This window comes from Ictidomys tridecemlineatus, unplaced genomic scaffold, assembly GCF_052094955.1.
Source record: "Ictidomys tridecemlineatus isolate mIctTri1 unplaced genomic scaffold, mIctTri1.hap1 Scaffold_102, whole genome shotgun sequence".
Taxonomy (NCBI): domain Eukaryota; kingdom Metazoa; phylum Chordata; class Mammalia; order Rodentia; family Sciuridae; genus Ictidomys; species Ictidomys tridecemlineatus.
Genome location: NW_027520983.1, coordinates 429,889 through 445,605, shown reverse-complemented (window position 1 = coordinate 445,605; position 15,717 = coordinate 429,889). Strand labels below are relative to the sequence as shown.

The window sequence follows — 15,717 nt, the reverse complement described above, 5'->3', positions numbered from 1 at the left end:
AAAAATTTTTAAATTGAGTTATAATTAGTAAATTGGAATATACGGACAGAATGTGTCAAAAATGAATTTTTGGAGGTCTGTCAAAAAAGCAAAGTATTATTCACTGTATCGGTTTGAATTTAATCTTGATTTTTCAGATGATGTCTAAATGTTTATTTTCATAATAAGCTTCAGTTTCTCATTTTTTGTTGTCTATGTGAGGGGAAATGCTGAAATATTTAGTTAAGAAAAACACTTTCAATGGAAAAATTTTAGACAACCAGTTTGGATGTCATGCATATTTTAAAACCAACATTGACATGATTCTTGGACATAAAATGATTCAAGCATAGAAACCAGAACTGTTATTACCCAGACAAGGGATTTAACTGCATACTTCCCGTGATACTTCCTAAGAAGTATGACAACTATTTGTTTTCAGCTCTGACCCAGTGTTCAGGAGTGCCTGTTTCTTCAAAAAATCTCCCCAGCCCCTCAAGCAAGAGAATGTTGACCACGAAGGCAGCAAGCAAAGAGCCCAGAAACAGAAATTCAGGACCTGAAAGCCCTCAGTTACATTACTCCCAGAGTGCTAAATACCTGGAGGCCTTTAGGTTACAGGAAGAAAGTTCAGGAGGGCTGCATCCTTTCAACAAGACTGTCAGCAGCATATTTATAACCTGGATTTCTAGTTACTGTAGACCAATAAATAGACTGATGATTTTTTGCAATTAATTATAAAGACCCTGATATAGAGAACAGATCAGCCCCATATTAGACAGCACCAGACAAGAATGGTTTAAGACACACTGAACATAACCCTAGACCAGAGTCATTTAAACAAAGACACAAATCCTAGCCCAACCAGAAAATATACAAAAATATTAGTACAAAGATGTGATTGTACATCATACAGACATCTCCTGAAGTGGAGGTATTGTAGTGCACTAGTCTGAGCAGAGTTGGCTCAGATACCAGCTTTGGCATTTTCTAACTATTGAACCTGAGAACAGGAAACTAGCTATTGTGTGTCTCACAGTGGGACTTACTTTACTTTATTTGAAAGCCTCTACTCTGGTACCCACCAGGTTGCAAATGGACAGCAAGTAAGACCTATTTTTCTTATGTTCCTCATTCTCTTGTTGCCCTAGTTACTCCTTTGAGATGAACGAGTAAGATACTGTATATGGTTTTCATTCTGCTGTGTCATGTTCAAATAACCTTTATGTTTTCTTCCTAACCGCAGAGTTTAAAGAACTCCTCTGGTCAAAGTCAAGAAGCAAAAGTAAGTAAGCAATGCCTACTCCAGAGAGGTGGCCTAACAAACCAAGGTATTTTGGGGGGTGCTAAGAATAAAATGTTTAGTACTTAAAAGAGTTCAGGAAAAAGGAGATAATTGTTTGAAGTGGGTCACAAAAGTATTACTTTTACTATAATTTCTATATCAAAGAATACTAGACAACAGGATGTTTAAAACATCCCTTAGAAAGGGTTCAATATAAAGTATATAGTGGCACTCTAGATTTATTATATCGAGTATATGTGGAATTGAAAATCAAATAAAATAGGAAATGAAAAAGGAAGTACAAAGTAAGTACATACTGTTTTATCATTCACAATGAAAGAAATGAAAATTATGTCTACCAGTTACAAAATAATAATTTTACTTATTAAATGAAACCATGTACTGGTCTCCTAGTGACACTAAATACAGCTAAATTCCAGACATTCTAGCTAACAGGGAAATAGAAATTATAGCAAAATATTTAAGATTAGGATTATTTTTTAGCTTCTAGGGATCAAACCTGGGTCTCAGGCATGCTATACTAACATTTTTTCCACTGAGCTACACCCTAGTCCCAAGATTGGGACTTGACACTTTGAACATTTTAATAAACTTATGCCATTTAATAAGTGAAGCAGCAGAATTACTGTAACTTCACTTGATCTGGTGCTACTTAAATAAAACATAATTCGCAGGAATGTTTGATTTTCACTGTCACTAAGTATATACTAAGAATATGTTATTCACTTCTGAGAAGAAGGGGAATGAGAGGGTCTGAAGCAGAGGTGACAAACAGCATCGTAAACTGCTGTCACATCCACATCTGCATCCCCTGCTTCCACCTCACTATTACTGTCCAGAAGGGAGAGGTGTCACTGCAGTGAATCATTTGGGCCCCTGAAGCACAATGCTGAATCCATGAAGAGGGTTTTTCCTCCTTGATTTTTTTTGGTCTGATAAGCTCTTCAAAAATAAAATATAAAAAGACAAAAAAATAATATAAAATACTAGAATAAGTTCTAGATCATAGCCACCATAAAGAACAGTTCTGTGTTGCTGTGTGTGTGTGTATGTGTTTCTTATTAACTGCTCTTATGTTCCCATAGGTAGTCTGGGTTCAGATTTCTTTACATATGAAAATCTACAAGCTCAGAGATGGAGATGTGGCTCAGTGGCAAAGCACATGTTTAGCATGTGCAAGGACCTAGGTTTGATTCGCAGCCTCTCAAAAAAAAAACTAAACCAGATATAAATACACAAACACACCCCACATTCTATATATATGTGTATATAATTTTAGTTAGCTTTTCCATTCTTATGACCAGAGATCTGGCAAGAATAATGAGAGAATGAAAAGTGCATTTTGGCTTATAGTTTCAGAGGTCTCAGTCCGTAGACAGCTGGGCCTAAGGTAAGGCAGAACATCACGGTGGAAGGGCATGGAGGAGGAAAGCAATCAAAAAGAAGGGGGTGCATTCTAAAAGAAGAGGGTGCTTACTGTTACCATGCAGTCAATCCATATCAGTGGATTAATCCACTGATTAGGTTATAGTTCTCATGATCTAATCATTTCACCTCTGAACATCCTTGCATTGTCACACACATAAACTTTTAGAGGACACTTCATATCAAACCACTATATACCACACATTTGTAACATTTTAATAAGCATTTCTCAAAATGGTCACCAGGTTAAACATCAGTGAAGTGATTGTTTTCTGCCCAGTTACTCATACTTTTAGATATCCAATGCAGTGCCACCCTTCATGTTTCTAAAAATAGAGTTGGGGATATTATTATTTTTTAAAATACACCTACAAAAGCAACATATGTTTTTACTATGTTAATTGTGATTTGTTACAGAAAATAATACATGTTTTCAAAATTTCTTAAATCTATCAAAGAATCTATAAACACTCCTAACAAATGGAAAAATATGACTTACTCTCACACTCTCCACAAGCTTCTCACAGATGTTAGAACTAAGAGACTTTTTCCCTGAAATTCTTCAAAGAAAGTTCGAAAAATTGGGTGAAAATGATTGACAGACTGTTTCCTTCAAAATAATTGACCTCCACATATAACTCAGTGCCATTCACATGGAAAGACCTTAACAAATGCCTATGATGGATGTGTATGTTTTAAGTAGATACTCCATTATGATCATCGATCCACATTCTTAGCACCATAATGCTTCAATTAAACAGAAGTGCCAGTGTTTTACAATTCTGGTTTAAATTTCAGTTAGTCAGTCATCCAGTCACCTGCTATTCATTTGTTCATTCAGCGCCTACAATATGCCTTTGGGAGAATCAGCAGTGAATCCAATTGACAGTTTCCATTCCCCTACTGTCCTTTGCAGATGAATGAGGACAGGGGGCAGGGAGACGAAAATAAATGCACCTGTAAGACCATTTGAGTAGTGTTAAGTACATAAAACAGGAAAATAGGATAGAGTAGGACTTGAAGGAGAGGGAAGAACGATTTTAGACACAAAAGTGCTAACTGTGTAAGACAATGAATGGGATAGAGTTCGACTTGAAGGAGAGGAAAGAACCTTTAAACTTTCCTTAGAGGAAAAGATTCTGACAGATTGACTTCTGAACTAAATGTAGTCAGCCATTCAAATACCTAGAGAAAGAATTTTTCAGGCACACCAAAGAGTTAGGGCAAATAGAAGAAAAAGTATTTTGAATCTATCTAATTGCAATGAGAAGACATCTGAGAAAGGATTTTTTAAAATTATATATATTTTAAAAATTATAAAAATATATAATTTTTAAAATTTATGTGTAATATATATTATACACACAGTGGATTGAACCCAGTGCTTTACACGTGCTAGGCAAGCATTCTGCCACTGAGCCACAATCCCAGCCCCTGAGGAGGATTTTAATTCAAGTTTATTGAAGAATAATTTGCACACATGAAAAAATTATCACACACTGTATGGATGTGATGTGATGAATTTTGTCAAATGTATATAATCTTGTAAACACCACTCCACTGCCACAATTAAGATATAAAATATTTCCATCACTCCAAAAAGTTGCCTCATGCCATTTTTGCAGTCAGTGTCTTCCCCTGCACAAGCCACTAGAAATCACTACAATTTGCCATATAAATGGAATCAAAAAGGCTACCAAATAAATTGCCTCATGTAAGTATACAATGTGTCACCTTCTGGCCTCTTTAACATAATACTTTCATTCATCTTATTGCATAAGATAACAAGCATTGGAATGATATGGAAGAGAGAAAGCCTTTTTGGTGGGGATGTAAATTGGTGTGGCTATTGGGAAATTGTATGGAAGCTCCTCAAAAAGTTAAAAATTGAACCATCACATGATCCAGAAATCCTGCTTCTGGGTATATCCAAAGGAAATGAGGTCAGTGTGTTGAGGAGACAGCTGTGCTTTCTTGCTCACTGCAGTATCATTCAGAATAGCCAAGAAATGGAATCAAACTAAGTAAACATCAGTGGATCAATAAATAAATGGTGAAGTGTTTTAGTCAGCTTTTTCACTGCTGTGACTAAAAGACCTGATAAGAGCAATTTTAGAGGAGAAAACGTTTATTTGGGGGCTCATTCAGAGGTCTCAGTCCACAGATAGCCAGCTCCATTCCTCCAGGATTGAGGTAAGGCAGAACATTATGGCAGAAGTGTGTGGTGAAGGCAATCATCTCACATGATGATCAGGAAGCACTGATAGACTAAATTCAGCTCACCAAATATAGACCCCAAAGACTTGAAACCCAGGAACACATGTCTTCCAGCTACACCTTACCAGCCTACAGTTAACACTCCATTAATCCCTGTTAAGGAGTTAATTCACTGATTGGGTTAAGGCTCTCCTAAACCAATCATTTCACCTGTGAATATTCTTGCATTGTCTCACACCTGTGCTTTTGGGGACACCTACTATCTAAACCATACCATGATGTAGATATAAAATATTATTCATCCTTCAAAGAGAAGGATATCCTGCCATTGATGACAATATAGATGAACCTGGAGAAGTTTATCCTAAGTGAAATAAGCTATGTACAGAAACACAAATACTGTGTGCCCTCACTACAATATGCCATCTGGAGAAAAAATCATACAAAAGGAGAACAAAATGGTGGTAACAGGGGCTGGTGCTGGGGGAAATGGGAGATGTTCAAATACATACGATTTTCATTTGTCAATCATACTTGAGTAAAGCTGGAAAAGAATATAAGTCTGGGCCTCAGGATAAAGTTAAGATCTAGAGAAAAAAATCTGGAGTCTCAACATCTGGATAGTATTTCAAACAATGGGATTAGTCATTATCCAAGGGGAAAATGGAGGACCAAGTATGGAGGCCTTCAGAGTATTACAATGAGGTCAAGAATCCAGAACATTGGGAAGAAACACCCAGTAAACAAGAAAGAAAATAATGTTAAACCAAAAAAGAAGCATTTCAGAAAGGAAAAAGATTGGTCAACTGTGCCAGTTATGGTGTAAAATGGGTTCTTATCATTAATTATCAAACTGGAAACTGTCAGTTACCTTGATAAGTACTTTTTTAATATCCCTGTGCCAGAAATTTATTTAAAAATTGGGAAAACTATGGAGACAGTAAAAAAAATAGTCACTGGTTGCTGGGGATTAGAGAGAGGGAAAATCAACAGGTGAAGCCCAGGATTTAGGGCCCATCACCACTCTATGATAATACAACGTTATTTTAAATTTGTCCAAACCCATAAAATATATAGCACCAAGAGTTATCCCTCATATAAATGGTGGACTTCAGGTGATAATGATGTAGCGATGTAGCTTCATCAGTTTTAATAGCTTCATCAGTTTTGGTGGGGGATATTGTTTAACAGGGAAGACAGAGAAAGGCAAAGGATGTTATGAGAAATCTCCATATCTTCCTCTTAGGTTTGTTGTGAATCTAGATCTTCTCTAAATAATATTATGCCTTAAAGTTTTTTTAAAAAAAAATAAAGTACTTGAAATGCCACAGCGAATAAAGCACAAGTGATAATATGTTGGAATTTACAGTCTAATATGAACACCTTCAACTTGGTTATTTAACTGCATACAGAGATTGGGAATTGAACAAGTAGTTAATGGTTCAAAAAAAGTTTAGAAGTTCAGAGAAAATTTGAATTCTTTGGCTTTTCTTCTATTTCCCCCTCAACAAACTTTTAATACAATTACACTAAAGAAAAATAAAACATTATAATTTTTATGTTAACCATAGTAACATTATATTTAAAGAGAGATATTTACTCTTTAGTAAATTAATAATTTAGAATGTATTTGAAGACACAACCAATTAGCTGCAAGTAATTTGCATTTTTGTTTTTATTAGTTTACTAGATTCTTTTTCAGTGTTTCTATAATGTAAATATTATCTTTCAAAGGGAAATGATTTTTTTGTATTTGCCTGGTAATGAGCTTTCTTTAATTATCAATTGGCAAATTTCATACATTTCAAAGTAAATATAGCCATTTTTGTTGAAAGACTAGCAAACAAACCCATGTGTATTCACCAGGATTCTCTAGAGAAACAGAACAGGATATATACAGAGGAATTGATTTTTAAGGAAGCGTTCATGAGATTATGCAGACTGGAAAGTTCAAGAGCTGCAGGGTGAGTCAGCAAGCTGGAGACCCAGGAGAGCTGATAGTGGGATTATAGCCTGAACCTGAAAGCCTACGACCAGGAAAGCCAGCGATAGTACAGTTACCAAAAACAGCAGGCTCAAGATCCAAGAAGAATTCATATTTCCGTTTGAGTCTGAAAGTAGAAAAAAAATTAACATCCCAGTTTGAAGTAGTCAGACAGAAAAAAAGTGTTTTCCACTAGTTGAAGGCTGAACCTTTTTGTCCTAATCAGGCCTTCAATTGATTAGATGAAGACCACCCACATTAGGCAGGGCAATAATCTTTACACAGTCTATAAATTTAAATGCTAATCTTAACCAAAAATACTTTCACAGAAACCCCCAAAATAATGTTTGAACAAATCTGGCAATCTCGTAACCCAACAAATTAATGCATTGAATTAACCATCACTCTGTGCACAGCATTGTTTCGTTCCTTAGCTTAGTATCAAATTATTTTTCCATTAAAAATGTGTTGCCAATTTTTCTTGTTTCTGTATTGTGATTATTTTTTATTTTATTGCCTTTTTTCTTTTTTTTTTTTGAGCATCTACACATACTGAACACAGACCAAGAGTCATCTAGCATCAACCATGAACTCCACAAAGCATTGTAGACATGATTTATTTCATCCACACCACAGGGAGAAAAATCTCATTATTCCTTCCACCAAATGCACACAAATTTTTATTCTTGGGCTTAGTCTATTAGGGGCAAAAAAAAAAAAAAAAAAAAACTGAGATGTGTAGAGTGTATTATAAATTTAAAAGAAAAGCTTTAAAAATATAAATCCATCATTATCATTAATAAGTGTTTGGCACATTGGAAACTATATTAACCATCTGTGGTTTAATTGTTAATTGTTCAGTAAGCAAACTTTCACTCTAAGTGGTATCTTTAAGCAACTTAGGGGGCTCCTCTAATTACCTGGTTGATTAAAACTGGAAGGCAAAGGCTAGTTGCAAATATGTATAGATTTATGTTAACAAAATAAGTCTCCTAATTCTTTACAGCAGCATAAAAGAGAAATAAAGTATAAGCCAAAATAAAAATTGAAAAGGACAGGCTCTTTACAAAACAGTAACTCAAAATGGATCATATAGACCTAGGTACAAAACACAAAACTCGTAGAAGATGACATAGACAAAACCCTAGACAAATTTGGGTGCTGTGATGATTTCTTAGATACAAAGAAATCAATAAGCTGACGTAGTTAAAATTATAATTTTAAAAAGTTAAAAGTTGCTCTGTAAAACACACTGTCAAGAGGAAAAGGCTAGCCACAGACTGGGAAAACACATTTACAAAACACATATCTGGCAAAGGACTGTATCCAACATATATGTGAAACCCACCCTCTAACCTATTCAAGACTAATAGCAGATGAACTACTTCCATTCACATGGATTACTGAGAAGCCCAATTTGGTGATTCTGATAGCACTTACCTTATAATAGCCAGTTCTGACCAATCGTTTAATGTCCTCTGCTAGGGGGTTAGCAAAACAGTATCGGGTTTTTTTCCAAGTGATACATATTTATCTGCTGCAGAAGGAACGTGTTTTTTCAAGGATCCTAGGGATCTATTCTAAACTCTCCTATCTGGGGCTTGGCCCAGGCTTCAGTGCAGCCTTCTTTAGCCCCACCCACAGACATCTCTAATACTGTGAAGTCTGCCTGATCATTTGGTCAAACAGCAGGTTCACCTGTGCTACAGCCTCAATGTGCAATGGAATACTTTTTTGCTCTTAGCCCCACACAAATTTAGCTATCTTTCACATCACCTGCAATATGGTTGCAGCAGTATCTAAAGTGCAGAATGTGCTAACTCCAAAACCTGAAGAGGCTTACTAAGTATTATCCTATTTTCTTATTCATTTGGTGGGCCCTGAATGTATTATGTTATGCCTTCCACTCTCTGCAACACAAGTATCTTACTAAAATTTCCAGAGTACTTGCTATCTATAGCTCTTTGATGGTTAATTTTAATGTGTCAACTTGATCAGGCCACAGGGTGCACAGATATTTGATTTAAAATTATCCTGGGTGTGCCTGTGAGGGTGCTTCCTGATGAGATCAACTTTTAAATCAGTAAACTGATTTTCCTCCCCAAAGTGAGTGGTCCTCTTTCATTTCACTAAAGGAGTGAATTCAATAGAAAGACTGAGTAATGGAGCCTTCACTCTCTGTATCTGGTGTCTTCTAGCTAAAAGACCAGTCATCTTATGCCTTTGAACATGGACTCAGATTGGAACTACACAACAGGCCTCCTGAATCTCCAGCTTCGTGCAAACTGTGAGACTTAGCCCCCATAATCACCTCAGCCAATTCCAATCAATCAATCAATATTATTGATTCTATTTCTCTTGAGAAGTCTTCCTAATTCAAGGGTATACTCTTACCCTGGAAATATCTTGCACTCCTGGAAGCACACACCCTTGGAAGATATTTAAATAGCAAATAAAACAAAGAGCAAGTCAAAGAATTGTGGAAGGAAAAAAATGTTTTTTTTTTCTGTTTTTTAAACAAGAATCCCAGATGTTTTGTTTACCAACACTACTCGGTAGTTCAGTTCTGTAGCAGCAACTCCTGCTGTTAGCTCAGCCTGCAGAAAGAAGTGGCTACTAAGCTTCTTAATAATGCCAAGGTCCCCCTCACAGTGCATCTCTTATCACCTCAACAGAATATCCCCTGGGCCTCCCAAAGAATACAGTCATCCTGTGAGTTCACTGTTCTTTCATTTTAAAGAGACCTTAGCATGACTACTTCTCTGTGTCTGCTTGAACCCTTCTTCTACAGTCTGTTTTGACATTTCTACTTCATTTCATGAGGACCATCACTTCTTCCAAGCTTCTGGATATCTACCCCAGCAACATAAAATAAATCATACCCTGGGGCTGGTCATAGTGTCACATACCAATGATCCCAGTTACTCAGGATGCTAAGGCAAGTTTGAGGCCAGCCTCCTCAACTAACTGAGACACTATCTCAATAATTAAAAAAAATAGAGAGAAAAAAGGATGTAGCTCAGTAGTAAAGTGTCCCTGAACGTTGAAGAAAAAGAGAGAGTGCACCCTTTCCAGGGATTAAATGCTGTATTATGAGAGAATGCCCCCATAATGACAGTTCTTTATTATCCAGCTTTATATTCTGACCCATCAACCCAGAACTCTCAGGAGCCATTCTTGAACATACCCTCCACTGATACAGATGATCCAGGTCCTTTAACAGTCCCAATAATTTCCCAGTTGGGTCTTGCTGAGATAGATCCCTGGTAATTGCTCCAGCAACCAGGAGAAAAGTTGGGAAAAGTCCTGAGAAAAACAGCATAGTTTTATAAAACATTTATTTTATTTGAGGCTTCTACATATCTTTGAGTAAAGGGATTGAGGGATCCTATCTTCCAATAAAGGGGAAGACCCAGAAGTTTCAAGAAAATCTGCCAGTTCAAAGTTCTCATCATAAACCCTGGGGTATACTCTTCCTCTCAGGCCCTGACTTTGATTCAGTTTTTAAAAAGCTATACCCTATAGAATGCATTCAAACACTATCAGAACTAATTATCATATTTACTATCAGAAGATCAGCCAGCCAACAGCTCAGTCTACATAGCTCCATGTGCAAAATTAACTTCTTCATTTGTTACACAGCCCTTGAGGTCTCCTGTTTCAGAGCTGGGTGGCTAACACCCCTACCCTTACAATTACCCAAGCTCAAGTCTCACATTTTTCTTCTGACTCCTCTTTCTCAATCACTAAACTCTCAGTGTTGCACTTCCATTTGTAATTCCTCACAGCCTCTTTGGCAATTTCTCATTGTCATTGTCACTTCTTTCACTCCAAGTTATGTTCTCTGTTATTGATTATAATCTCCTTAACTGGTCTTGCTACCCTCTATGCAAGTGTCATATTCATCTCGCATGTGACTGTCAGATTAGTCTTTCTACAAACCACGTATGTCATAAGATGAGACCTTTCAAAACCCGCCAAGTATAAAAAGTCAAGATTCACCCTTTAGAAAGTGACTTGATTTCCTTTATGACCTGATTCTAGCCTAGTTTTATGTTAAAAATTTTCTTATTTACAATGTCTTCTCTTCGTATATCTCTCTTTCTAAATTGTGTGATCTGACACCCCATGTTCCTTTCATCTTTTCCTATATCTCTACTTGCTCTGCTAGTTCTCATGTGCAAAATCCACACCCCTCATCCTCCAGGACACAGCCACTGAGGGTTATCACTGTGTGGTTAAATGGCCAGACTCTAGAGCTGAACTGCAAACTGTTTACTGGCAAGTTATTTAACTTCTCTATGCAGTGGTTTTTCTTAATGGTCAAATAGGAGGAGGGAAGGGGAGAGAATGATAGAAGCTATCTCACAGAGTTTTGCAAGAATCAATTTAGGCTTATGACAACACAAGCTTGGAATATGGTTAGCAATTAATGGAGATTGGCTATTCCTACTAAATTTCCCTATCTTCTTATACTTTTCACTGATGCTTCTAGGAGGAAATAGCCTCTTTCTTCTCTTATATTGTATAATCAAATCCTTTCTATCCCTTTCTATCACTTCCTGCCATAGAATATTTATGTTGATAGCCTATTTCTCCATAGTGTGTGTGTATATATATCTCAGTTCATCATTGTATATCCCAACTCCATAATTTAATGTATTCACCATTACATTGAGTGAATGGATTTTGGGTTGTCAGATTAAATTTAACCAGGGTAAGATCGATCTCTCTCTCTCTCTCTCTCCCTCCCTCCCTCCCTCCCTCCTTCCTTTCCTCCCTCCCTCCCTCTCCCTCTCCACTATCACTACAAGGAGAAAGTATTAGCAAAATACAATAACTATCTGCATGCCCCATCCCTGCCTAGATCCTCTTTTGCAATCTTGTTTCTCACCAAAACTTAGGCTAATTATTAAAAAAAAATAGCAATGAGAGTGAACCAATAAAATCACCTTTCCTCTGCTCCCCATCCCTGTAAACACTATGGCAAACAAAACAAATCAACCAAGATCCAAAGAGGAGAGGTTTCTGGGGTTGCTTTCTTCTTCTTGTAAGTTTCTATCATGGGCTCAATAATGATACTTTTATTCTGTCTCCTACTGTAGACAACTGTATGCAGGTTATTCCAGCTCATGTTGTAACGATTAAAATAGAAGTTCCCAAGGTTATCCACAGATGCATTTATTTTTGTATCCCATACAGTGCCTTGCACAGTGATAAAAATAGTTTGACTCAATATTATATATTTGAAATACAGAAAAAGGAATCTTGATTTTTGTAGAGGCTGAACAATGCTAGAATTGAAAGGGAGAATAGAAAGTAGAACAAATAGCCAAATAGCATGAAAGCAGTGTTGTGATCCAGCCCTCCAAAGGCAAATTCTCAGTTACCAAAACCTAGTGAAGGAATGTAGACTTTGAAGTTGACCTGAAGGGGTTTTGAATATGTATCTATCATTCACTAGATATTTAAGTTTAAACATACTAGGTCCAAACTCTGAGCTTCAGAACCTCTTATGGGGAGTAAAATGAATATCTATCTTGAAGCCTTGAGAGAAGACTCACATGAGGTAACATAGATGATAGACCTCAGTATATACAGCATATATAGTGTGATAATGGTAGGTCTGTCTATAGTGACTTCATAAGGATTAGTATGTAATAAAGTAAGTGAAGCAACTCAGACACCCTTTTGAAAATAGCCAAGAGATGACATCAGCAATTAATTGAGGTAAAGGAGACAAGATGCAACAACACAGGACACAGTAGAAATAGGCCTTTCAGAATTGGGGAAAGACTAGATCTATGTGCTAGATATGCAAAACACTTAAGATAAAAAATAGGAGTCAATTTTATCAAAACAATTCACAGAATAATTGAGCTAGAAAATGTTTATTTCACTTTTGCAGAGGTGATCTGTAAGAACATTCATAGCTTATGTAGAATTCTTCATGGAAACAAAAAACACAGAAGTGAGGTCTTGATCACTGACCACAGAGAGGGAGACTTGCCTCACCACACTAGTAACCAATAGCAGGCATCTGCAAAGGGGACAGCCAATTAATAATTGCAATTGTCCATTGAAATTAAAAATATCAAAGCAGTTTTAAAAGTATACTCCGACAGGTATTCTCAAGTTCCTCAAGCCAAGTACAAGAGCAAATTGGACACAGAAAGGCTCGCTGATCTGCAATGTTCCCTTCGCTCAATTTTTTTTTTCTTTACTCATGCCTGTTGATTCTTGTGCCTCTCTGGTCATGGCAACTGGAAGACATAAACAAAGAAGTTACCAACCAGGAAGTCACCAATACCAAATTTTCACAATTAGAAGGGTCTCACCACTATATTACCACTGACACCACCTTATCTCCCTTGCCTAACTCTCTTGCATTCCGACCCTCCCTCCCCACAAAACCAAAACTGCTACAGCAGAGAGAGATCCCTGGCTATAATTAATAGATAATATACCTAATACAGCAATGGGCATAGCAGTTAGACTTACAGGAGCTTTTATTAGAGGAAAGGTTTCCTGGAAGATTTCAGCAAATAAGTTTATGAGAAACACTAGGCAAAACAATCATATGAAGAAATAAATAAAGCAAATAACTTAAAAACAATGATAACATAGGCCATGACTTTTGGAAGAGAAAATCATGATAAGTTTATAAAAGTGTATCTTTGAAGCCTAGTCAGTTGGTCGTCTTTCATATTAATGAAAGTGTAGTCATCATTTATAAAGAGGGCACTTTCATTAATACTTCGGGCAACAAATTTTCACTAAATACAAATGAATTCACATTAGGCTCTTCTAAAGTGTCAACGTACTCTGCTTACAAGAGAGCTAAGAAAATCTATTTATGTTCTTTTTTGTAACAAATACCCACTAATCAAAAGGAAAATATTCTCTCTCTGGCCCTTCTTCCCAGGTACTAAGCACTGTTTCTCTGATTAATGATCCAGGAATCTGCAATAACTGCAAAGCCAAAATTCTGTAGTTCTAACAGTGTCAGCTACCTCTGCCCAGGTGTTAAACTAAAGCCCTCTTCCTGAAGGGGCCTTTGGTAATTAGTAGGGCCAGCAGGTGTTTGCACTTGCTGCTGTTCCTGGTAGTTGAGCATATGTGTCAGGCCCCTGTTGGGAGGAGAAAGAGAGTGAAACAAGTGGTCCTCCCCAACTCCAGCAAGGTCAATTCCTCCCAGGAAGAGAAAGCAAACTTTCTATCTCTGCATCAAGCAGCAGCCTAGCTTACCCTCTAAACTCCTCAGCTAACTTTGAAGTTGGATTTGGCCCTTCTCCTGCTCCCATTAGTAATACTTTCTTATCATTGTTCTTTGCAGACAGCTCCCTTAGAAGTTGCTGTGCTCTGGGCCTTTCTGACCTGATTTTCTTCAACTGAAATCATTCTGTCCTGAATCTTACCACATTATCTCAGATTCTACTCCCTGACTTCCAAGGGGATCCTCAACCAGGCTGATAATGTAATTTTGCTGAGGTATGAGTCCTAACTGTAACCAGAAAAGGGCTTAATCCCACCTTAATCTCCTTCCCAATATATTTAAAGGTCTGCAGGTAAACTGGCTCTATTGGTGAGAGGGAGCACAATTTAAAGCACTGGCCAGTTTCCATGGTATAAATACCACCATCATTGCCAATGTCAACCATCTAGAGTTGCAGAGTTGGGAAGAGATGTACAGGACCAGCATTCACAGATTCATACAAATATTCTGAACATTGTATGGTTTATAACAGTTTCTTAAAGAAAGTGTCATTACTCCTTGGGAGTGAAAATTTTATGACTAGATTTAGTTGGTTTAAGATATTTAGCCATGGGCTGGGGTTGTGACTCAGCAGCACAGCACTTGCCTAGAACTATCTTCCAGAGAGATGTATATTAGTCAGTGCCCTTGCCTAGAAGGTGGGAGGCCCTGGGTTTGATCCTCAGCACAATCAATCAATCAATCAATGTATTGTGTCCAACTACAACTAAAAAATAAATATTAAAAAAACACACATTCAAAAAACAAACAAACAAACAAAAAAACACACATTCAACTTAAAAAAAAGAAAGAAATATTTAGCCACTCTGGTGGGAGACACCTGTAATTCTAGCTGCTTGGGCAGCTAAGGCAGGAGAATGGCAATTTCAAGGTCAGCCTGAGTAACTTAATGAGACTCTGTCTTGAAATATATTTTTTTTAATGTCTGGGATGTAGCTCCATGGGAGAGTGCTTTCCTACCACGTATGAGACCTGGGTTCAATCTTCAGTGCTGCATGGAGGAAAAAAGAGAAAGAAAAAGGAATATTTTAGGGCAAAAGAGGTCTCACAGAACACTTTAGATTGCATCGAGGACTCTTGCAAGACAGCAAAATTACCTTCATGCTTTATTCCTCTCCCTCTGGGGAACCCTTTAAAAATGCTGAAAGCTAAAAAATGTATGAACCTACAGCAAGAAACTGGAGGATGGGAGCCATCAGAGGATGATAGATAATAACAGGTCTCTGTGATTCAGAGAACAGATACAGCTGCGATCGATGCCACAGAGAGAGGAATCTGCTCCAGGAACTGGCACAATAGGGACTAGGATAGAAACCTGACAGCTTCCCAGCAGCTCCCTCCGAAACTTCCTTGACACTTTTGGGAGGCAAAAATGAGGGAGTGTGGGAAAAAGCTGAAAGCCATAAGGAATAGAGGGAAAGTCAAATGGTTCACATTGCTAGAAATGTTCAGCCCCTGCTGGCTGACAAATAGTTGGGCGAGACAGAAGAGAGGGAAACCTTGAAAATCTGGTGAAGCTTGCACAAAAAG

General features: G+C 37.2%; 1 long non-coding RNA gene across 2 annotated transcripts in view; it reads left to right on the top strand.

Moving 5' to 3' along the window:
• Positions 1–1,223: 1,223 nt before the first annotated feature.
• The window catches only part of LOC144372412 (uncharacterized), a 66,309-nt gene continuing 51,815 nt past the window's right edge, over positions 1,224–15,717 (top strand). For both annotated transcript variants that reach the window (XR_013432434.1, XR_013432433.1), the window contains exon 1: positions 1,224–1,264. This is a non-coding gene — a long non-coding RNA (uncharacterized LOC144372412). The remainder of the gene's footprint in view (positions 1,265–15,717) is intronic.